General features: G+C 29.6%; 1 long non-coding RNA gene and 1 pseudogene across 1 annotated transcript; one reads left to right on the forward strand and one right to left on the reverse strand.

Annotated features, from left to right (window-relative positions):
* Window positions 1-1,795: 1,795 nt before the first annotated feature.
* LOC100813587 (metal tolerance protein 4-like) lies at window positions 1,796-10,826 on the forward strand (annotated as a pseudogene).
* An 11,053-nt stretch (window positions 10,827-21,879) lies between these two features.
* LOC102663835 (uncharacterized) lies at window positions 21,880-25,621 on the reverse strand. Its single transcript, XR_003265690.2, has 3 exons — window positions 25,349-25,621; window positions 25,065-25,216; window positions 21,880-24,985 (listed from the first exon to the last, which is right to left on the reverse strand). It is a non-coding gene; the product is annotated as an uncharacterized lncRNA (long non-coding RNA).
* Between the last annotated feature and the right edge of the window lie 609 nt (window positions 25,622-26,230).

Consider the following 26,230-nt stretch of genomic DNA (forward strand, 5'->3'; position numbering starts at 1 on the left):
ACTTAAAGTAAATTGCATTAACTACTCCTAAAATTTTGTAAAATTACAAAAAAATCTATTTTTTATGTACTTCTACATTAGTTCCCTTTATTTTTGAAATATATATTGACACTCCTTATGCATTATTAGTACAGAAAATTTGAAAAATATTTTTGAGATGTATATGAAAATAAAAAATAAATAAGAGATGAAAATAATTACATACAATATCGAATATTGTATCATATATTTAATGTTTAAAAGAAATTACTAACAACACACTTTTTTTAACTATTTGTTTAAATAGGAGTGCTTGCAAATACACATTTTTTGTACACATTTTTTTATTAGTAAAAAATTATTAAAAACTATATAATTAGGAAACATAATTATTAAATAAGATGTGTATGTGACTCACAAACTTTTAAAATTTTAAATAAATTTTAACCAATTAAAGAGAATATATCTAAAAAAATACATGAGATCAGTTGTGTCTTTAATTAGCATTTCTCTTGTTAAAATTTATTAAAAATTACATAAATAAAGAGTATGATTCACACATTAGAAATTAATCTCTCACAACACCAACGCAGTGAATAAATTTGGAATCCTTACTTGGGGTGTTTGACGTTACCTCAACATGATTTAGAGGAAACATGTAGGAAAAATAAAAGTTTGTCTTCCTAGATTTTTCATGCCTAAATATAAAGAAACCTTTTTGGAAAACCATGTCCGTGTACAAACCTTACTTCTCTTCTCTTCTGCTGACACTAAAATGATAGCAGCATATGTTATTCCTTCTTCACAATTTCAACTAGTGATAAAGCTTCTGTAATTGGATGATTTATTTGCCAACTATTCATAGGCTCTCTTATCGCTTTCGTCAAATCTTCACCCTTCACTTAATGTTCAAACTTCAGAGCTAGCAGAGTTTGAACATAAAAATTACATTAATTTCTTTCTCCTCAAATTCATTACTGAACACGCAGTGTCATGTCACTCATGGGAATGGCCTACATTTTATTGGAGTCGCCACTAGTATAGTATGCACTTATGCTGATGAATGAGTCCAAGTTGGTATTTTCATGAAGCACAGTGTTATCATAGATAAAGTCATCAAGCTGATACTTTGAAGGTTTACTATTTATTAAATATCCATAAAAAAATTATACACGTTTTGTTGTTGTTGTTATACGTTTATGAAATTTAAAAAAATTAAAATTGAAGTTACAGTACAAAGGGGTGTGAAATTAAATGTGAACGGTTTATTTAATTATTTTTTAACTCTGGTGGAATCATGATCCACACAAGGAATATCCCTTTTCCCAATGCCCAATTTGTCCAAACTCAAGTCACGTCTGAATATTGCTGCTGCTGTGCTTGCATTATCTTCCCGTGAGTCCAAATAGGTAACGTCCATTGCATACTTTGACATAGTTAAGCTGTGGCTTAACCATATCAGTGCAAATGGCAAAAACCCATCAAGGGTTGAAGCCTCCAATATTCCTTGTCAAACTCAAACATATCCAAAGATTCCAGTTTTATGTTTCCTAGAAGTATAAGATGTATACGTGACAGAAGAAAACGTTGTACACATTATACATATGATTGAAGTTTTAGGGAATAAGAATAATACTGAAAGGCATGTTTCCTGCATGTATAAAAGCATTAATTAGTTCAGCCGTTGAGTTGAGGGTCAACATCTTCTTTCGTTTTGTTAGGTGGTGGGTTGTTGTTTTTTGGCATTGGAATTTGGTGGAATTTTCATCTTTTTATTTTCTTACTTGAGTTTCTGGGTTGCACTTGGACAGTGAATATGGAAGGTGGTTTGGATCATTTAAAGGCACCGTTTTTGTCAAGCAATAATAATGGTGAGCTCAGTGAAGTCACTCGTCTCAAATGCGATTTTTTCTCCAAATTGCCTGATAAGGTTCGGTGTGGTCTCGATCCTGAGCTCTCTTTTCACATTGACTACTCAAAGGCAACTGGCTTAACAAAAGGTATTGTCGAGTTTTAAATTTAACATACAATTTAGAAGTCACTATATATACTTTATTATTTCTTTCTCCAAGTCTACACATATATAGTTTAACTGTGGTTATATTCTTCCATAAAATTATGTGTGTATTCAAATATCAATAATTGATGTTTTCATCAACAATTGGGTTCTTATTTTATCCTCTAAGTAATTTACACAATTTACAGAAGACAAATCCAACTTTAATATTAATATTCAAAAGTGTTAATAAGAGTGTAATTCTTCTCCAATATTTTTTAGATTTGAGTCTTCTAAAATGAAAAGAATTCTATTTAGAGCTACTGGGAAATAATAGTTTCTAGAGGATATGTTTGGCCTTTGATTTTCATTTTTTTTTAAAAAAAAATAGTTGCTTTGCCGGTAATTTTCTTATGTTATATATTTATTATTTTGGATCTAAATTTAGATAACTTAATTTGTTTATTAAGTTTTATAATTTAAATTAAAAACACTATAAAATTTTAATTCAATTAATTATTATGTGTTTACTATTTTTTTATTTCTTCACAATTAATTTTTAGAATAATATTTTTATTTTATTAATTTTTCAAGTAAATTTTTTAAAATTATGTATATTTATTTAACTAAAATGAATGAAAAAAAAATTAAATATGTAATTACCCATTATTTATAAATAATGTTACTAAAAATATCATAATTCTGATTTTATTTTCACACTCTAGTTTTTATATTTATCTAAAGAGCTCTTTATCTCCATTTTGCTTTCTCATCTTATTACTTATTACATATGTTATTTTTAATAACTTTCTCTTTATTCCAAGTTTCATCGTAAAGGGTGTATATAAATACCTTTTAGGTCTCAAGACATATATTCAAATTATTATTCATGTCTATATAAGTTTGAGTATTTTTTTTTTCACTCTGATATGCAAACAGAAAATATTTATCTCATTTTTTTAGAATATATACACTTTAAAAGCTATGTTGGTATGAGGAAGACGAAGTGGAATAAAAAATACAAGAGAAAAGAAAAAAAAGGGAAAAGAGAGATTATTTCTTTTAATTTGCACTTGTTATTATCGCTCCCCCTTTTTTCTAATGCACTCTCCTTTTAAATTTGTTTTCTCAAAATACCCTCATTTCAGAAAATAAATTCTGGAAACTATTTACACTACCTTGTTTCCGGATGGATATTCTTATATGTTCTTATTATTCTCCCACCAAAAGCAAACTCTGATGGCTTCTATTGCAGAGCATGAAAAGGAAGAAGATCTCAACGTGTATGAACCATGTGAGAATCTTCAACCCAAAGATACTCCCTCGCACACTGCCCAGCTCCATAGCGTATATTGCAGCTACAGTATAGTCAATAACATTCTCTACCAAAACTCAGTTTGCATGCCCGAGCTCTTTTTGGTTCGATAACAATATGATTTCACATCTGAGAATAGAATCAGCATAACAGTTGTCGTTGGTGCATTCAAAAATAACCAACATACACAGTAACAAATCTATATCAATGCCAAACTTGATGACTTCATTCCAATATGATAACTTCATTCCCCTCCTGTAGATTCACAATATTTCCTTCACAAGCCAGCACTGCCTGCCATATTACCAATAATGATTCATTTGAAGTCTGATTCCAGTAGAGCAAACATACCTAACTCTTCCTTCATAAGCCAGCATACATAATTATTAGGCTTGATGCAATGCCAATCTTGGTTGCATCCAATTATTAAAAGAGCTTGAAAAACACCACTGCACTTTTGCTTTTATCCATGCCCAAGATCTCAACTTGACCACACATGTTCTGGTTAATGCAACTCTTTTTGTTTCAAGTATTGGCAGGGGTACGTTTTATTATAGGAAACTATATGCAAATGGGTTGGAATATAAATATCTTTTGCCAATTAAAAAAAAATTGTCGATGGTAACAAGCCACAACATCAACTGATCATAAGTCATGAGATTCAATCACCATAATCTTTGGCATCCGATGAAATTTTGAGATATTTTTATAAATTTTAGTCATTTCGACTGATTATAAGACTAATTTTTTATGAGACTTAATCACACTCAAAGCTCTCTATTTTTTCTTAAAAGTGTATTTTGTGGGATCAAATTCAAATTCTTCCCCACAAATTCAATGTGTTACCAACTAAGCTACATTTATGGGGAAAAGGGAGATGATTGGCTGAGGAAAAAGGTGAACAAAAAGAAAAAAATATTATAAAGAGAGATGATTGGTTGAGGAAGTGAACAAAAAGAAAAAAAAATATTATCAAGAGAGATGATTTTTTGAGTTGTTTGGTAAGAAAAGTTAAAAGAAAAGAATCAAAAGTTTAAACTTTTCTTTTCTCTTATTTAGTTGTATAGAAAGTATAAAAAAAGAGAGGCATATATATGTGATGATATAAAATAGTCATAAGAAATAAGATATAATAATGAATGTTTTTGATAAAAAAATATATATTTAGAATAACTCTCTTTTATACAAGAAGATTTTTTTTAATATATTTTTCACTTACAATATAAAAGGATAAAATTATTACTCCAGTGCCCAACGATGGCCGGACACTATATTCCTTTAGTCGTGCTCCTTGTTCCTATGCGTCTTACTCCAGTGTTTGATATGATGTTTTTTCGAAAAATATACTTACAAAAGATGTTAAGTAAGGTCTCAGTTTTAAGCAATCAATAGGATAGTAAATGAAAATTGAATAGTGGTCCTAACATTTAGTCCTTCACGATCTTAATTCTATATATACAAGCATTTTTGGACGTTGAACTTAAGACTTTTACCATCAGATTACCGCTTAGGCAATCAATCTCTAAGTATGATTTAGGGTGTCTAATCTTTAATTTGATACCTTTGATTAAGGTCACTTTTGCCTTTCAGAAGACCAAATAGGTGTTTTGCTAGGGTATTCGAACACCTATCTGGTATAAAAATATAAGAGTTTTTTGTCATCATGCTCAATTTTCATTTTCTTTCTTCGTGTGCTAGGGGAGAAAGAGTATTACGAAAGGCAGTTTGCCACCCTAAGGTCTTTTGAGGAGGTTGATTCAACTGAATCTTCAAATGTCATTGAGGATGGGTCAGTGGATGCGGAACAAGTGCAGTCTGAAAGGGCAATGAAAATATCCAATTGGGCAAACGTTTTTTTACTCGCTTTTAAGGTACCGTATGTTTCTTTCATTTTTAATACAGCTATAATTACATTCCCTTGTTCATTAGTCATTTGGAACTTTTGTTTGCCAATTTGTGTTATGAGGAGACTGATTTTTTTGGTTGAAGAGCCTGATTCGCAACTAAGGGAAGTAAATAAAGAACGTAAAGAAAAGAAGAAAGTAAAATAAAATAAAATAAGAGTAGTCTTTGTTATCTCCATCTGTTATACAGCTGAAGGGAGTTACATGTATATTTTACGCTACAGCATCACATGTATATTCTCGCTAATATATAACATATGTTCTATGGTAATAATAACAATAATAACTAGACGTAAGTCGTGTCAATGAACTAATTTCAATTGTGCTGTAGTTGATAATATCAAGCAATTAAGCAACCATCACAGATCATATGATCCAAGAACATGAATGTGTGGTACCAAATTAACTTTCCCCATTTTCATCACATCTTGTATCTAAATGGAATATGTTTGTTTCATTGATTATAAAAGAATCTCTAACAAAATTTCTCATCTCCCGACATAATTATTGGGCATAATTATATCAATACACCAATATTTAACTTTCTTAATTAATATAATCTTAGCGTTATATTATATGGTGATTCACTGTAGGTATAATTTCTCTAACTTCATTTTTCATCCACCAAGATTATTTGATGGTAACATTACTAATTGATATTCACTACCATCAACGAGACACTGTTTGATTTTCACATCCTCAGAAGACTTTTAATACATAGATGTACCACCAACTTCAATGTTTCAATACTCATTTTAGTTGGTTCTTCACCCACACTTGCCTATCTAATAATCTCCCCCAGTAATGGTGTTCAAAAAATCCGATTACATAAAATCAATCCATAATTATTTATATCCAAACCATTTTAAATTCATTTTAATGCATTGGTTTTACATTCAAATTCAGCTTTTTTTTTTTTATGTTAAACCCAATCCAATTATTTGAATATTTTATTGGATTTTTAAATTTTATAGCATTCCTCCAAAACAACCTTGGTTGAGACCGGCTGAAAGCATTTTTTTTAGTTTATATCTGCTGAGATTATTTTTTGATCGATGTTAATTAAGGTTATTTTTTTATAGACGTTAGCCAAAGTTTTCTTGACAACATTGGTTGATAATGTTTCTCAGTTGACCTCAATTAAGACTATTTTTCCAAAGATATCAGCTAGGATTTTTTTTAAGCGGACATTAGTCAAGGTTATTTTTTGGCCAATGTCGTTCAGAGTTTTTTTGACCAGCATCGATTGATGATGTTTTTTGGTCGACCTCAACCAAGGTTGTTTTTCAATTGATGTCAACTAGAGTTTTTTCAGCTGATGTTGATTGATGATTTTTCGATCGAGGCTATTTTTCGGTTGACGTCGATTAAGGTATTTTGTGATTGACATCAGTCAAGATTATTTTTCAGCCAAGACCATTTTAACTAATGTTAGGTATAGGTATTTTTGGTTGACGTTGATCAATGATGTTTTTTGGCTGACATTGATTGTGGTTATTTTTTGGCCGACATCGACTATGATTTTTTTAGTTGACTTTGGTTGATGCAATTTCTTTACTAGCGTTAATGACTCTAGCTGACATCGACAAAAAACTAGCCCTAATTGATGTTGCTCGAAAAATAGCTTTAGTTAATGTCGATAAAAAAATATTACCGATTGACATTGATTGAAAAATATCCTAGCCAATGTCAGCCAAAAATAACCCTGGTCGATATCAGAAAAAAAATATGACCATTCGATGTCGGTAAAAAAAAAAAATCACTGGCTAACGTCAACCTAAAAATATCTAGCCGACATTAGCCAAAAAATAGTCTCGGTCGATGTCGATTGAGAAATAGCTACAACCGATTTTGATTAAAAAAATCCTAGCCTATGTCAACCAAAAAATAATCCTACTCGACCTTGGTTGAAAATAGTCTGTCAATATCGATAGAAAAAACTATCAACCAACACTGCATGAAAAAACCCAACCACCCTAGTAGAAGTCGACAAAAAATAGTCATGACCGAAATCAACTAAAAACAACTCTAGTTGAAGTAGGTTGAAATTAAATTTATGGTTTAAAACTAGATTTAAAACCAAAATGATTTTGAACTATAAACCAGTTTTAAAATCATAAAAATCCAAATCACTTTTATCCAATTAAGCGGATATGAATTTTAAATCTAATCCATTTAATTGGATTTGGAATGGATATGGATTGGATTTTTGAAAATCCAATATTCTCCCTCAGAAGTTTTATTTCTTTTTAGTAATTTCACCAAATCTTATTTTTATTTCTTCTTTAAGGATCGAGTTTCCTTTTCTATGGTTTGCTTTTATTTCTCCTTATCGTCCATGTCAATAGCTTCCTTAAAACTTTGAGGTTTCCTATTACTAATAAGGTTAACATCTTCACCTGGGAATTAACTATTTGATAGTTGTTTAACTCTTGTGAATCATCTTAGGGTTCATGCATGTTCCAGTATTAAACGTAAAAAAAAAAAAAAAAAACGTAAGATTACAAACTTTTTCTCTTGATAGAAAAGGATCTCTCAATCATCTCCCAGAAATATTTCTCAATTATTTTACCAATCGTCCAATAAAACATAACTCTCTCTCGATTTCTCTCTCTTGAAGAGGATTACAGTAACTTCCACTAACCACTTTGTTATCTCGGATGGGATGGATCATTTTACTCCACACAAGACCCATTGTAACGAGGGATGCAACTTCTTTTAAGAGTGAGTAATGGGTGACAATTCTTGATAAGTTGTCACTCCTTACATCTTTGAAACTTCGATTTATTAACATGCTTACTTGAATGTGGCAGCTACCTCCTCACAACTCATCACATTATTGCCATTCTTGTGCATTAACAAGATTATTTGAATGTAGCGGCTCCATTAATTATGGAAAAATTTCCAACAAATTGCGCATAACCTTGAAATTGACATTGTAAGTGTACGTATCAATTTGAAACGCGCCCTCTTGACAGCATTTCATCCAAAAACTCCATGGCTTCAGTGCTGCCTTCTATAATGATTGTTGATATGCCTTCAGCAAGTCCACTGATTTGTATAAGCATATATAGTGTGTTGTCATGAGAAATTGTATTAACACATATTGGTTTGCAAAAGCAAACTATTTGGACACAATTATTGGATTGAAGGAGACTTTATATTATTATATTTTTTATGGAAAACAATTGAAAACAAGTGAGAATTTAAATTTTCAAGTAATGAAATTAGAAACAAAATTATAAAGAGATTAATTTTTAATTTCGATAAGTTTCTTAAATATATAGGCAACAATGGTTGGAGTTAAACATCACTAAATGTTCACATGACATCAACTTCTACCTATTTCAAGTAAAATCATTCATGGTTTAATTGATCGATCTCTACTTAGTTAGCTTAAACCTAGTCCCTTGGTGCACGAACCCTATTTACCTTTAAACCCACGCAATTTGATTAATTCTTTAAATCAAAACACAAGAAAATAAGAAAAAAAAACACTTAAAAAAATTATGTACCTTGAGTTCTATTCCTAGATAATAATAGAATTAATATGGCAATAAATTAATAAGCACAACTCACGATCCATTTTCCATTTTCCAATCATATGATTAGATACTGCACACAAAACTTTAAGTAAAGATTTCAAAGGCATGGATAAAAGATTAAAATGGAGAAAAGAAGTCAATTACACCACATCTTCAAGAAATTAACAATAATTGAAAGGGAGAACTCCTTAGCCATCTTCAAGAAACTGGAGATGAATCCAAAGAAATTGTTCCAAACCGTGTTTCTCCAAGCCCTAGCTCTTGGGTGCCTAATTTCCACATCCTTGTTTGTTGAAACCCTCTCGGTTCAAGATTGTGTTATTAACATTTATTTGCATATATTTTCTTTCAAGTTCATGAAGTAGTGAGCATTTAGTGTTCCCTTTCTTTGTAGTTTGCTCTACTTTGACCAAGAATCACACCTTACTGGTATTTGCAACAGTTAAGAGTGGTTCCATAGCTATTGCTGCATCAACACTGGATTCTCTGCTAGATCTTATGGCTGGTGAGGTACTTTGGTTTACACACCTCTCAATGAAGCGCACAAATATATATATATAAGTATCCCATTGGAAAATTGAGAATGCAACCGGTCGGCATTACCATCTTTGCCGCTATCATGGCTACATTGGGTATGTTAATTACGTTGGTGTGGTTCAGGATTAGGTTATTTATTAATCCATTGTAACTTATCTCTATATAGCGTTTCTTAAACTAGTCTAAATTATATGCTATAAATACTAAAATGACATTTTTTTTTACAACTTTTATTAAGGTTTTCAAGTGCTGGTTGAGGCCGTTCAACAATTGATTAAAGGAAAACCAACCTTGAAGATGACTTCAGATCAATTGTTTTGGTTGTATATAATCATGCTGATTGCCACTGGCGTAAAGCTTTTGCCCTGGTTGTATTGTAGAAGTTCAGGAAATAAAATAGCCGTGCCTATGCAGACGTATATATAACATTTTCTGTTTTTACAACTTATAAAATCAATGTATTGCATGGATCACCACTGAACAATGTTAGGTTTTGGAGTCTGATTGCTTCTTGTTATGATGATTACTAGGATCACTATTTTGATGTCATAACCAACATAGTTGGTTTGGTTGCTGCTGTCCTTGGTGATAAATTTAGTTGGTGGATTGACCCTATTGGCGCTATTTTGCTTGCACTCTATACAATTTCAAATTGGTCTAAAACTGTGCTTGAAAATGTTGGTTCTCTCTTTCTCTCTTCTTATTTTGTGTCTTATGCTTTATTCAATTACGTACTCTATTTAAATGATGGTTACCTCTTTGTTTAGTTTCCTTGGTTGGACAATCAGCTCCACCTGAAGTATTGCAGAAATTGACGTACCTTGTTTTAAGATACCATCCTCAAATCACACGTATTGACACAGTCCGTGCCTACACTTGTGGAGTTTTATACTTTGTTGAGGTAAGTTGATTTTGTGTCGTCAATTCCAGAAATTATCATTTCCACTTAGTCTGAAGAATGGAGTTGGAGGAATCACACGATGTCATTTTTTTTATAAAAAAATTTTACGTACAATTCCACTCAGTAAATAAAGATTATACATGACATGTCTGTGTGATCAGTTAACAGACATTTAAGCAGATAACAGATTCAGATTAAAGACAGAAATCTCAAATAAAATTTTTTAAATATTAGAGATCTGATGTAAAGGAAAAATTTATTAGGAACCGAATATAAAAAATGAGTATATATCAAGAAATCAAAAATATATTTAAATCTATTTAATAAAAAAGAAACTTTTTATATGATGTAGGATTATATGATTCGATCAATCTCCATGTGATATGTATTAACATAAAACATATTTGATATTAACAAAGGGAATTTGATATAAACTAATTTGATGTTCATATCCATGTTGGACAAACAGGTGGACATAGAACTACCGGAGGATCTTCCACTGAAAGAAGCACATGCAATTGGAGAATCTTTGCAGATAAGGATCGAAGAACTCCCTGAAGTTGAGAGAGCCTTTGTTCATCTTGACACTGAATGCGAGCATAAGCCAGAGCACTCTGTTCTTAGCACTCTTCCCAGCAGCCAGATATAACATTAAGCTTCCAATGTGATATTATAAATATGGGCTTAGTTATTATCTAATAAATCAATGTAGGCCTCTTCTGTGTGAACTTCAAATTATCTTTGTCTTGCTTGTTCTAGTAGCTCGATAATCCTCGGGATTCAATTACTCTTTTCAGTGATCCTCTACATGTTAAAAAAGTGCAACGTTGGAAGATTTATTTACTCGATGGATTTCATCATGCAAATTTATTTCATTGTATGATCAAACCAATAACCAATAGGTAAATTGTATTTCAAAAAGGTCAAATACTAATAATATTTGGCGCTTTAGGCACATTTGAATATATTGTAAAGATTGGACCACTTATTCACTCCAAAATTTAGCTTAAGAGTAGAGGATGCACTCTAATAAAAAGTTTTTAACTATCATATATATCCTAAATGAGTTTTGTACGGATACATTAATAGTATAAAATAATTTTATATCGTCGTCTAATCATAAATCATTATTGATATAACCTTTAAGATAAATTTATAAAAATCAACAAACTCACCATAAACAATAGATTTTGATTAAATGACGATATAAAACTATTTTACAAGGTTAATACATAGCTTTTTTTCTCATTCTAAAATGTCTCTTTTATTCTTAAGACTCAAAAGTATGAAGTTTGTAATATTGGATAAGCTTTTTATGTTTTCATTTGTAGAAATCAAATTCATGTATCAAAGATTTACAATAATTCATGCACAAAGTTTAATAAACTGAGCTAGAATTTTTTATAATATTAAATAAACTCTTATATTAATTATATTAGAAATAAATTGAGCTTAACTTCCAAAACTAACTCAAAAGTGGATAATCATCCAAATTTCAGGAGAGTCTGACTATAAATTCTAATACTTTCTTCGATTTCAAATATAAATAATAAATTCTTATTTTTTTTTGTCTCAATTATAAAAAGATCTAAATTATTTATGTCTTATTTAATGAGATTCTTTCTAAAATATTATTTATTTAAGACCAAAAATATTTTTTATATTTGATATTAAGTTTAAATAAAGGATAATTTAGCAAAATATTTATTTTTCAATTAAAAATGATACAATTTAATAAAATTAATTAATTTTTTAATAAGTGTGAATTTTTTTTATTATTATAATCGAAACCGGAAGTATGATATTACAATTTATATTCAAGGGAAGTCTTGAAAGCCAATCCCCGGCCCAAAACAGAGATTGACCAAAAAGGATTGAAGGCCCAAAATAAAATAAAAAAGTTAGGTCAAATAAGAAAAAAGAAACCGATATATGACAATGACTTAAAAATTTAAGAACTAAAATAAGAGTTTAATCATAATATTTAAATAATATTTAATGCTAAGCAATGAAATTCAAAATTATAAAGTGTAATAAAATAATTAATTCAGAACTAATTATTTTGTGATTGATTTTATTTTATTATTCATTGCATTTTTCATATATGTTAAATTATTTTATATTAATATTTTAAAACTTCAAGAAATTAAGTAATTGGTTTATTATCATTGGTATGTTTGCTATTTTTTATAATTATCTATTAAATTTTTCATTTCATAGTTAATGTTAAAATAACCAATGAGGTTGAGTCTAATAAAAGATTATAGTATTTTGCAACGTGACAAATTAATATTCAAATTCTCCATTAGAAAATTTGCCCACATTTAAGACTGGTTAGTAGTCAGAATATGACATGCTAGAATAAAAAATAGGATTAGAATAGGATAAGAACATATAGTAAGAATAGAATAAGTTTTAGTCATATGTTTGGTGCACATCAAATAACAAACCAATAGAATACAATATAAATTATGGTCATATGACAATATTAGTTTTGAATAAATAAAATATATTTTTCTAATAACTAAGTTTAATTTATTATTTTAAAAAACATGAAAATTATAAAAATACAATTTAAACTAAACTATGCAAAATGATATTCAATTTATGTAGTTAATTTTCTTAAAACTAGTCAAGATCATTTTCATTTGAACCCCTTCAAGTTCTCCTATTTTCAATATGACATAAGACACTGTTACCCCAGGTTTCCCCAACCGAAAGCTCAGGCAGCAACAGTACTATCACTGCTCCCTCTGCGAGGGACCAAAATAACGAATGTTCAAGTGTCGTAGCAGCCGCAACAACAAACAAATCCTTGAGTAAACTTCAACAAACATCAAATAAGCAAAATTCACAGCTTGGGTTAACACCACCACCACTGCCACCATTGCCATCTAGATTAAATAAAACTGCTGCAATAGTAGCTCCTTCTTCGCTGCCACCGCCACCAACAAGATCTACCAGAACCGCTGCAATGACTGTTCCTTCGGCACCTGACAAGGCTAGAAGTGGAGTACGCCAACAATCTCTTGGCGTAATTAATTACTCTTGGTCTCATTTCCTTCCGACCATATGGCCGAGGAAGTATTGGAGTATCCCACCCCAATGATTTCCTTTTATCTAAACCATTCGGTGAATCCAATCAAGCGCGCCACCCTGTTGGTGCCACTTTGTCACCAGCATATAGGTTTGGTAAGCACGGAGCAGGCCAACACGAGTGTTACCATCCTTATACGAGGCAAATGGATCACCAGCAGCAACAGAGAACGGTGGATTTTCTGTCTTAGATGGAGGCAAGAAGATTGACACCGATGCAAGTTTCGAGGGAAAACCCGCCGAATAATGAAATCTTGCAGAATGGGCTTCCACCCTTAGACTAGGAGATGGAAGAAGGCAGCCCGTGAATTTTAACCTGAGCTTATGCTGGGTTAGGGTTTTGTCTTTTAAGAGTTAATGGGGTGTGGACCTTTGTTATCTTCTATTAATTAATAATACTTGTTTTTCTTTTGTTCAATCTTAAGTTATTGTGTTATTGTTTCTTTTGGTGAGACCGTGAGATGAGTTGTTTTGTTTTCAATAGATCGACCAGAACTAAAAAAAAAATATTATGAAGTGAAAGAAAATAATTTATTTGATCAACATGCACATTGAAATTCAAACAATTATGTTTGCTCCGTGTTCTAGCGCGGCGTTGGTTGAAAGACGTACGTAATATTTTTGTCTTAATAGCTAAAGAAAAACTTTCATTCATAAGAGTACAACCCATATACAAAATATAAATAACATTAGCCCAGTTATTTCCCTGCACTGATGCTAGATATTTCCCGGTACTGGTCGAAAAGACGTAATCTTGAAATGCAAATGTAAAGTTATTGAATATATATATCCTCAAGAACAGACCTATAGTTGAAGAAGACACCATTATCACAGTGCGTAAATATATTAATTATAATATCTTTATTCTTAAAATTCTATATGTACAATTAAATGGTTATGATAATCTTGCTCATTTCACTAAATTAAATTAAATTATTTTGTTTTTTCTTTTCTCTTTTACATAATCAATTATATTTATACCCACAAATTTAATAGAGCTAAGTATATATAGACCTGAAGGTGTGCAAATACATTCCCCAACTTTCATAATATTATAAGTAAATATTGAGTTTTTTTTTATTTTGTTTCTCTATTTTTTATATTTGAATACTACTTTCAATTTTTTCACTGATTCCCTTATATTACTATTATTATTCACCTACTTCGATTTGAAAGTCAAATTTTTTGTTTTCTCTAATAGTAATAGCTTCTAGCTAGCTTCCTTGTCCCATTAACACATAATCCTAGATATGTCACCGAATATACGAGATATTCTAATTAACTCAAGTACAAAGGAGAAATCAGCTTGCCCCTACATTTTATTAATATATACAAGCATTAATTGTTACAGAAAATTAAGGAAGCTTTATGTATGTACATTAAATAATAGCCATGATCGAGACTTGAATTTGATTAGTTCTAATAACAGGTATATTTCTAAGGATTATAATTTTGAAGACAACTTATGAGCAAAGAAAGACTAATTGGGTGTGTTAGGAAATCCATATAGAAACTTATTGTAAAGAGAAGTTTTTACCTTCAAATTAAAGCAGCAAACATAGGAGGAATGAAGCTAATGGGATGGCGTTCTATTGAAATCAAATTCCAAACACACTCTAAATGATAGAGAGCTACGAGACTTGTTAAGTATACTTATAGTAGTACTGTTGTTTCACGTTCTATAGGGAAACACAATATAGAAGTCAAGCCTAAGGATTTAACGTGTAGATCGCATCATGAGATGCGGGTGCAACATATCGGCAATAATAGTAGTTGCATGAGTCTGGTATAATGGTATGCTTACCGTGCTACCATTATTCCATCACAGATTGGAGACTCAGGGCATTGCCTATTTCCAAAGCAAAGCCACATTTGTCCTCAACAACTATGTCAGTCATGACTGCAACCATAACATGACCACAATCAAAATTTAAAACCTTGGTCTAGCCACGCTTATATAGAAACCTGAAACCTGTCTAAACATGCTAAACCTTTCGGTAGATAAGGATTATACATGTGTTCCAGAAGATAATTGAATCTGAGCTAACTAGACTAATTTTAAGAGAGAGAAATTAGAAGTTTCTGCTACAAGTAGTAGGAAAATTTAGAAGACAATACACCTAGATCATATAAATTGCAAATTTAGATACTACATTTTGAATCTAAATCCTCCATGCCCTCCGAATTAGGATTTCGCAATATGGAAACCTGTTTTGCTCAAATAAGCAAAATCCTATATATTGGATAAATTTTAGATTGTATAATCATATGGATAAATAAATAAATTATTATTTATAATCCATTCAAAGTTATTAAATTAATCATTTATTCCGTGTATTTAATGATAGAATCCTTTTTACTGAATAAATTGTATGGATATATAACTTATCATTTAAAATAATTTCTTAATAAATAATTTCGGGGGGAATTTGTTTAGTTGGAGAGGGTTTTTAAATTTATGATACTCTTTGGTTAATGCTTTTGTTTGGGTTGTTCAGTTGGTTGATTTGGGACTAGCTAGGTTATTTGGGAAAGTAATATTAGATTGAATTTGGGCAAGTAATCGAGAAGTAATTTTTGACGATTTTAAATTGCCAAAAAATGTTTAATAGCCTTTAAATGTTCCAACAAAATATTTTCTAATAGTCTCAAATCTTAAAAAAATGAATTGCCCCAAAATGTCAAAATAATAATAAAAAATTTAACATATGTATGCATGAGTCGATGTTTAACTGCAGAATTATAGGGCAAAGACGAAAGTGGTAACGTAAAAAAAATGAAGGATTTTGACTTGACAAAATTTTGATTAGGAATTAAAGGCAAAACTTCATAAAAGTTTAGATTGAATAGTTGCCCACTTCTTACAAAGAAAATGAATTTTTGAGGGTCCTATATCTTTAATTCGAGAAGGCAACATGTGCGTGAATATAAGCTCGCCAATTTTAGTGTGATCATCATGGATTTTCCTACTAGGATTCAATCCGCTTGTTTTGCTTGGAGCCTTTTCATAAAAATAGGCTTGGTTGACCTTTGTATTAGGTTCTATTAATTCTTTTCGTGGGTATTGATTTATATGTCCTCCCATGTTTTGTGCTTTTCTTCTTTGATCTTATCAATAGTAGGGTGTGCTGCGAATGATTGATCATCGGTGATAAATGTCTTATATACTTGGTATTTATCTTAGATTTTCTTGACTTAGAACTTTTGTTTGTCACTTTTAGGCTAATTTAACTATTAATTAGAAGCACATTTAATGTTTCTAATCCTTTAGAAATTTTATTACCTTGTGATGTTTTATTGGAGAAAAAGAAGAATTGAAGAATTTGGAGCAAGAGTCATTGAAATATTAAGCCTAAAATCCTTTGGAAGCGTAGTTTGAATGCCAAAGGCTAACATGTTACTCCTTTGCTTGCTGCCATTTTAAGGTCGAGCTTGGAGAATTTAATTTAAGGCTAAGCTTGAGAATGTTAGAGGTGTCTTTGTTGCTACCAACTTGAGGTTGAGCATAAGAAAGTTGAGGCTGAGCATGGGAATATTTAGAAAATCTTTATGCTTATTGTTACTATTTTCACGCTAAGCGTTGGAAACTACAATACATATGCTTAGTATGAAAACGCTCAAATGCAACCCTTGATGCTTATTTTGTCAAGCTAACCATGAGGAATGTTCAAGCTAAGCGTGGGAGTGTTAATTTGGTTTTAATGAGGCTCAACAAAGGAAACAAATACTTATTAAAGGGGATTTCAATCATTCATTGCTAGAGGCTTTTATAACTACAAGAAAATCGTGAATTTAGCGAGAGATTGTTCCCTCAAAATCTGTCCATAATGGAACTAGTGTGGGTTTTCGCAAGTGATTTGTAAGAAAACAGTCTCATTAAATTTAACTCGCTAATTAGTGACGGAATGATTTCTCTGCAATTTTCTTGCTATCTCTCACCATTCCCTCGCTAATCTTTTGCTGCATGTCTTTCGCTAAACCCTCGCAAAAGATAATATCATATATTCCCTAGTTATTTCCTCACAATTGTGTCTCTCTAAACCCTCGCTAGTTTTCATCACCTGATTTCTTGATCTCTCTAATTCCTTACAATTCATAGCCTTATTTCCCTCTCTATTTCCACAGTAATCCCTCGCAATTGCTAAATATTGTTTAAATCGATTTTTCTTACTACTATTATAAAATTATGAATGTATATCAAAAAATTATTTTACAGTTAAAATTTATATTCAATGAAATTTAGCAATTAAATAAAATATGTATCAAATCTTATATCAAATAAAATAAAACAACTATAGGATAATTCCACAAGTTAGTCGGGAACGAAAACTCTAGCGGCTAATACTCAATTTCTATTAAATTTGTATACATACAGAACAATTATATAAAGATTATATGCAACATTTCTAGTTCAATTGCAACTTGTCACACAACACCTTTATAGCTGAATTACAACTTGTTGGTCTCTATACTACTTAATCTTTTCACGCTCAAAATTGTGAAGGTGTCCTGCATAAACTGTGCCAAAACCCCCTAGTTCTCAACATTTTTAAGAAAAAAATTAGTGGCTCTTTTTTTTTCTCTAGGGATATAGAGGAACACCAAAATTGCATGCAACTTCTCGTAATAGGCACTTTATTGTCACTTGTTTTCTCAGCCAAAAGAGGAATGATATGCCCGGCATTTTGTGACTGCGGAGAGCTCTCCTTGGAGTTCGATCCATTCTTCTTCATTACGTTTATTCATTTTTCATCATTTTCTCCTATTCTTTCTTCTATGAGTAATTAATTTCACTCTGGTTGGGGTTTGAGGGTTTGATGTAACTAATCGTCTCTGGTATAAAAATTGTAAGTTATTTATTTAAGTTTATAGTTTAATATTAATGGCTTTCTTTTGTACTTAATCCTTTCTTTGTATTGAACACCACCCATGCATGGTTTCTCGTTTTAGTGTAAATGTTGTTGGAAAATGATGTTTAATTTAATATAGTAGTACCTTATATTTTAGGAATGGAGTAAGTTCTATTAGTAATCTAAGAACCTATTTTTTTTAAAGAAAGTTATTTGACTAAACTAATCAAAGGATTGATCATAATCTAGTCAAGAAACTTGGTTCTTTCTATTTAAGGAATTGATGTTAGAGTTACTTGTGGGTTGATGGTAATATTATAATATAACTAGATTAAATACCCTTGTTGATCAAGAACGAGATGTTGGTTTGTTGAAATCAGACCCCAACAATTTCCTTTATATTGTCAAAATTATTTTATGCATTAAGTGTTCGTAAAAATGATCTAAAAAAATTATAGTTTATTTGCTTTAGCACTTGTTTTAGTTTGCAATCATTTTAATTATAATTTGATTTCCATAGGAATTATTTATTTTTCATTAGCTTGGTTAATTAGTAACCTTTGCTATTTTTCCAAGTATTTTTAGAAAATGATATGATACTTGGACTTTACATTTGTTCTACTTATACGATTTAATTTACTTGTCAAAAGAGATAACATGGGATGAAGGTACCAACATAATTGAGAATTCATTCTTCATTGTGATGCCGTTTGCATGTCTTAAAAAAATAGGTTTGACAACGACCTAATTTAAAAACAAATAAAAATTTAGGAGCACAATTGAAAAAATTTAGAAACCTAATTAAAAATTATCAAATAGTTTCAACGACTTGTATATTAATTTAACCAAAAGATATTAAACTAAAAAATATATAAGAAATGTGTTCTTATAAAGAAAATTTAAATATGTGGTGGTTCATTTTTTGACAGTAATTAATTTCTAAAATAAAAGGTATTATTTATTATATTTATATTTAATAATAAAATTCTCTTAGAAAATATTAATAATAGTTGACTGTTACTAATTGTTATTGCGAGAAAACATTTTAAAAAATATTTTTTTTTTAAAAGATCACAAGTGTTCACCAAATCATAAATTAAAATTATTTATTATGTATGATTATTGTTAAAAAAACTTTACATATGAAAAAAACTAAATACAAATTCTTTTATTAAATAAATTATATTCCTGTATATAAATAGAATGAAACTTTATAATAGTCTAACGCCAATCCTATGGGTTTTAAAAAAATGTTATTAATTATTATTGACATTATATATGAAATATGAAATGAGAAAAATAATAAATAATTCAGTAAATAACAAACAAACCACACAAACATTCAAGATTATCCTCTTGACAACAACAGGTTAAAGATAGGCTTTGACTTTTGACTATCTGTCTATATTTAGGCAAAAAGCGGAGTAGATTCACGATAAAGGAGTGAGTTTAAGATTTTAATACTCATCTTTACCCTCGTCTAGTTTTATTGGGTTTGCAGAACCTGAGATTAACTCGGCATAACATTCTTTACAAATTTAATTTACTTATGCATTTTGAAATAAATTATATATTAAGCTATTAATAATATTTCAATTAAAATAAAAAATAAATTAAACTAAAAATTAAGAATCACATTATATTTTTAATTAAATGTATAATTTTAAGTTTTTATTTAATTAATGATATATTTTAAATTATTTAACTGTTAAAATAATAAATTATATTTATATAAATAATAAAAAATAAAATTATAACAATTAAATCTTTAATATTATATATATAATAAAAATTTGACCAACTTAATTTTGTAATTAAAATTTAAAATTTCACATTACACATATAATTAACTAAATATAATTTTTTAGCTAGTATATGACCCAGATCTTTTTTATACTAAATTAATAATGATATGATGCGATTTATTTATTTTATTATTTATTGCATTATTTGTATGTATGAATTTTCATATATGTTAATTTATTTTATATAATATTTCAAAAATTTCAAAACATATATAACTATTTTACTATCCCGAATACTTTTTGTGGCATGTCTGTTATTTATCTTAATTATTTATTAAAATTTTCATTTAGTACTACTTACTAATTTTTGATGATACATTCATTAATTACATTTTTAAGTGCTTTCCACAAGTAACAAGCAACATCTTCAAACAAAAAAAATCAATTGTCATTAATATCGAAGACAAATTTATTATTAAATATATTTATACCTTTCTTTTATATAGACATTAATTACTGTAAAAAAACCTGCCCACCGTATATTTAAATCTCCTTTAGAAGAATACATTTCTTATTATATATGTTGTCCGTTTGCTTTTGAGTCTTTTTTTTTTCTTTTTCTGAATACCGTTTTCTTTTGAGTCTTGACACTTATCTTGACCGTAATTAATATTTATTTTCCCCCTTTATGAAATTCTCAAATTCTTAAAATTGTTGTTTGTGATAACATTTTTTTATTAAAATTTATTTTTATTTTTAAGTTTGAATTATCAAATTTTAGTTTTGATTATTTTAAATTTTTTCTTTTTATGTTATCATTTTTTTCATCATTAGTCTTAATTACTTATATATTTTAAAATAAATTTGTTTTTTTCTCTTGATTAAAAAATTTGACCAACTTAAAATTTATACTTAAATTTAAGACTGCAGATACAATTAACTAAATATACTTCCTACAGAAAATTAAAATTCATTCTTTCACTAAATTAATTATACTATCTTAAGCTAGTCAAAATAATAAAGAATCTAATTTGATTGATTGAATAATATGTATGAATTATCTATCTTATATAAATGAGTAATCTCAACTCTACAAATCAATCTCCACACTCTTGTATCTTTTAAACTTAGTATTCGAAGATTCTTCTAACAGTTTAGAACTTAATAGGGATGAAAATACTAATCTACAAAGATTCACATGCAATTTTTTAATTAAATTCCTGAAATATTTGTCATTTTTAAATAGGTTTCTTTACCTTTTGTTTTTTTTTCAATTAGGTCACTGAACTTGTATTTATTTTTTAATTAGGTGTCACAGACTTAATTAAAAAATAAATACAAGTTCAAGAATTCAATTAAAACTAAAAAAATTCAAGAATCTAATTAAGAATATGGTCAGAGGCATGCAGACTAACTAAATCATTTTAAAATTTATTAAGAATATACACAATAACTTTCTTAATAGCTATTTTAACGGATGTATTAAGAGTTCATGGACTTCAATTCTCGTCCTTTGTTATGCATAATTGACTCTTAAACCTAACCCGGTTTTCATATATCAATCTTTTTTTTTTTTATAAGCAAAAAAACGTATATTAATTAGATAGGGGGGGTTACCGAAACCATACACAGAAAGCGAGTTACAACAAATACAAAAGATGGTCATGGCATTGCTTTCATACACAACATCGAGTTCAATTTAATAAAAATGGGTGGCGACTTCAAACAAACTTTCATTTCTTTTAGTCGTCTAGCACTACAATTTTGGTCGTGACAATTAATATGAATTTAAAGATATTTATTATAAAAGTTAATAAATAATTTGTGGAATTACAGAGTAAAAATCTTTTATTCGGTTGGCATATATGCTATTTACTCAATTAATTTTTGTTAGACAAAAGTTATGCTCATAGAGGCCAATCTAATGTAAAATTTTGAGTGGATATGACACTTTTTTGTATTATTATCAACACAGAATCACTAGGAGGAATTGTAAAACCTTTTGGGTCTTTGTTGCTTGATCCTATTAATTAAGATAACCACCATTGTGCCTTTTAAAAAAAAAAAAAAGATAACCACAATTGGATAAACACATTTTTTATCAATGAAAAAAAAGTAGTTTCACTAAATTAAATTCTTTTATTTTTTGTTTGAGTTTATTATGTATGGAGGACACTGTGGTCTTTAAAAAAAAAGTAGTAAAGATACGGACACCTATTGAACAACAACAAAAAAGAAACGGACACGTACAAGCATAAGCATAACTATCAATTTCATTACATATCCAAATCCTCACTATAAAACCATCCCTTACACTTAAGAGTCTAAACCCTCCCTCACTATATAAGGATCATTTTACTCTCTCTTTTTTCCCCGCACACACAGCAACAGCCTCTTCTCGAGAAACTATACTCTTTCTTTCTACAAGAGCATCGTTTTCCTCTTAATTCTAAAATGGATAAAATGGCTGTAATCTCAATCTGTGGTAGCAAGAGCAAAATGATCCTCCGCGGGGTCCCAAGAATCAGAGTTCTCAAGCTTCCCCCATGCTGTTTCGACAACAAAAGAACGCCCGGAAAAACTCCCAATAAGATCAATAAAAGAAAATTATCACAGACAACACTATCGTCCCCACCACCGCCGCCACCGCCACTAATACCAACAAGATCTAATAACTGCCGCAACATTGGTTCCTCCATCACAGATCAACTATAGCGCTGCTGGAAGCGGAGTAAGGCATATGGAACAGTATCCACGGGGAACCGTGGATGTACTCTCCCAGATGAAGGCAAGAGCTCCGGCATCGATGCTAGTTCCGAGGGAAAACCCTCCGATTGAAACGCTTGCAGAATGGGCTGCCTCACTTAGATTCGAAAATGGAATGTGGATTGAACCTGAAGCCTAGGCTGGTTTAGGGTTTTGGCTTTTTAACAGTTTAATTAATAATTAATGGGGTGTGGACCTTGGTTGTTAACTTCCTCTTTCAAAGCTTTATTTTTTTTTATACAGTCTATGAATTTGGTCGTCTTCAGTTCGGTTGACTGGTCTGTTGTTTGTTCACTCCGGATTTTCAGTGTTGTTCTAACCCCTTTAATTAATTAATAATGTTTTCTTTTTTTCAATCTTCAGTTTTTGTTTTATTACTGCTTCTTTTGGTGAGACCGTGGGTGGAGTTTGTTTCAATCGATCAGAACCAAAAAGTTTTATGAAGCCAAAGAAAATGATTTAATTGATGATCGATATGCTCTCGTCGAAATTCAAACAACTATGCTTGCTCTATGTGTGCTGTGTTCTTGTGCGGTGCTGGTCGAAAATACCTAATCTTGAAATGCGAATGTTGAGTAATTGAATATATATACTCTACGCAACAGACATTAAGTTGTAGATTTTTTTTTATTAAATATGTTATTAACGTCAAATATTCATTATTTTATTATCGACTAGTTTCTATTAAAAAATTTGAATAGATTTTTTTTCCAGTTTTTTCTCTTCACGATGCAATGCTCTAATATGAGACGTTATCTAAAGAATTTGAATTCAATTTCATTTTAACCAGCTATTTGTTGTCGAGGTTAGACTTGTAGATACCACCGTTGTTAGCATATATGTAAATATATTATAAAATCTTAATTGTTGAAATTTAGATGCATATATTTATTTTCGTTGACCCAAATTTAATAATTAATGGAGGAAACAAAGTACTTATCTTTATACAACATAATTTTACAACGTGTCAGTAGCTTGTATCGTGTCTATGTTCAGTTTATATATATGCATCAGATAGTATAGAATACATCGCCAAATTTAGTCAAAAAAATCTATCTTTCACAAATATTTACACTAGATTTAGGCTAGGCATCTCAAGAAGTCAAAAGCTGAAAGAGGAGCCCAACTTTTCTTAACATCAACATACTTTTTTTTTTAAATTGAAGATACATAAAATTTAATATATATTTCTAGTCTATGTAATATTCTCGTTTTATGCTTTTAGTCTACTGAATTTTCTTTATGATTTTAGTCTTTATAAAACTTTATTTTACGATTTTAGTTCCTAATGATATTTGTTAGTCCTTATAAATTGTAAACTTTTGAGATTGGTCTCTCTATTATATGAAATGTTGAGTCTACTCTACATGTTATCAATTAAGAAACTAAAATGGTAAAATAAAATTTTATGGAAACTAAAAACATAAAACAAAATTATTTATGTGTCTAAACATATTTAAACCAATTTAAAGTGTCGTATATATACCTAAGAATATCCATGGTAATTCAGATATACCATATTATTTATGTGTCTAAATAATATAAAATTTAAGATAATTGATTCTTATTTTATAATAAAAAATAAAATAATAACCAACTATCTTAAAGTTATATAGAGTTGATGGATGCATCTTCTGACTTTGATAAAGTTATAGTAAATATTTTGATTTTTTTTCTTCTATTTTTTTAATATTTTAACCCATTGGTCTCCATTTTTTAACTCTCCTTTCTTATTTTATTTTATTTTATTCAAGAACATGATTTGAATGTCAAATTTTACATTTTCTATAATAATAATAGATACTAGCTAGCTTCTTGCCCCTTACTTAGAATCCTAGACCTTTCACTAAATATATAGGAGATATTCTAATTAAATCAAATACATAAAAGAAACAAAATTTGCCTACTTTTTATTAATACATGACATTTAGGAGTCACAATTGATTTTAGACCACCTATGAAAGACTTATGACCAAGTCTATATGTAAGGTTCGACTCTTGATCATTAAAAAAGTCAGACTTAACCTTTTTAAAAAGTTTATTAGCCTAATAATTCAACTTTCATATATATATATATATATATTACACATAATAATATACGTAACAACATTATTTTTCGAGGTGGAAGTTTGGAAAAATTACTTTTCCGCTAACGTCATTGTTTCCTCTGTTTTCACCTTCTCAACACCAAAACAAAGGCACATTTCTTAATTCTCACTTTCTTCAATCGACTAATACATGCAACAACCACAAAATTAAATTAGAAAATCAAGTACCTCCGATTGTGATGGCGCTTCGTTCACGATCTTTCCTTGTTCCTTCTCCCTAAGCGTTCTCATTGGAGAAACTCTCTGTTCCAATAAAAGAAAGAAAAAAAAAATATCAGCATCGTGAAATCTAAACTGAAAAACGAACCGAACATGTGCGAACCATGCAGTGATACTTGAGTTCCTTCATCCACGCGTCCAGCAAAGCGTGTTTCTCGTTCAGTATTTTCTTTGTTCTCTCATCGTCCGCCCTAATCCTCTCCAACTTCTTCTTGACCGCGCTGAGCTCCTCTGCCAGCAACGTCTCCGGCGGCACTGCCGGAGGAACCGCAACGGCGGTGATCGGATGAAAAACAATAAAAAACGTACAAGGGGAAAAAAAGAACAAAAAAATTCAAAAAATAGAATCAAAGAACAGTAGACAATGAAAAATCAAAATGTCCTTACATCTCGTAATTGCAACCTCCATCTTTCATTCCACGATTCTGAGTTTCCTACGTTGAGTTCAATCTTGGGACGGTGGGTGGGAGGAAGAATCAAACAACTAGGTAAAGGGGGAGTCGAAGAGTGAAAAAGTGAGTGTCAGATAATAGAGGAAGAGATAAAAATGAAGAACACACTTACTTTTAATACGATTTATATAAAATTATTTTAAGATGAAAACCTTTTAAGATGATTTATGATAACTATCATAAAATAAAATGATAATTTTTAAGATGATTTTTATGAAATTATTATGAAATGATAAATTTGAAGACGATTTTGATAAAATCATCTTTGTTAAAAAAAATTATTTATAAAATTGTCATCATCTTTTACATTAAGATGATCTTAAAAATCATCTTGAAAACTATTATTTTAGTAATGAGTGGATTATTTACTAGATGATAGTGGTTGCTTTATAGGAAAAAAATAAAATCTGGGATGTTTTTTTGAACATGGTGCATTCACCCGAGAGGATGTACCTCTCTAAATGCAGGTTGATGATATATAGGCTTTTGTCTCTAGACCTTTTGGTATATTGTACACACATTGTACAACACACATATCTAACTTTTTGATGATTATATATAATATAATTATTTAAATATTTTTTACTTTTTATCTTTGTAAATTATGTTGATTTTACTTTTCATTCTTATGATACTTTAGATAATATATTTTTACCATCTAAAATGTTTCAAAGACCAAAAACAAAAAAAAAATAATTTATAAGGACTAAAAACAAAAAATAATTTTACAAAAATAATATTAAATTAAAAAAACTAAAAAAATATTTAAACCTAATATATATTCATTTTACTTTTAAAAAAACATAATATAAAGGTA

This window comes from Glycine max, chromosome 19, assembly GCF_000004515.6.
Source record: "Glycine max cultivar Williams 82 chromosome 19, Glycine_max_v4.0, whole genome shotgun sequence".
Lineage (NCBI taxonomy): Eukaryota > Viridiplantae > Streptophyta > Magnoliopsida > Fabales > Fabaceae > Glycine > Glycine max.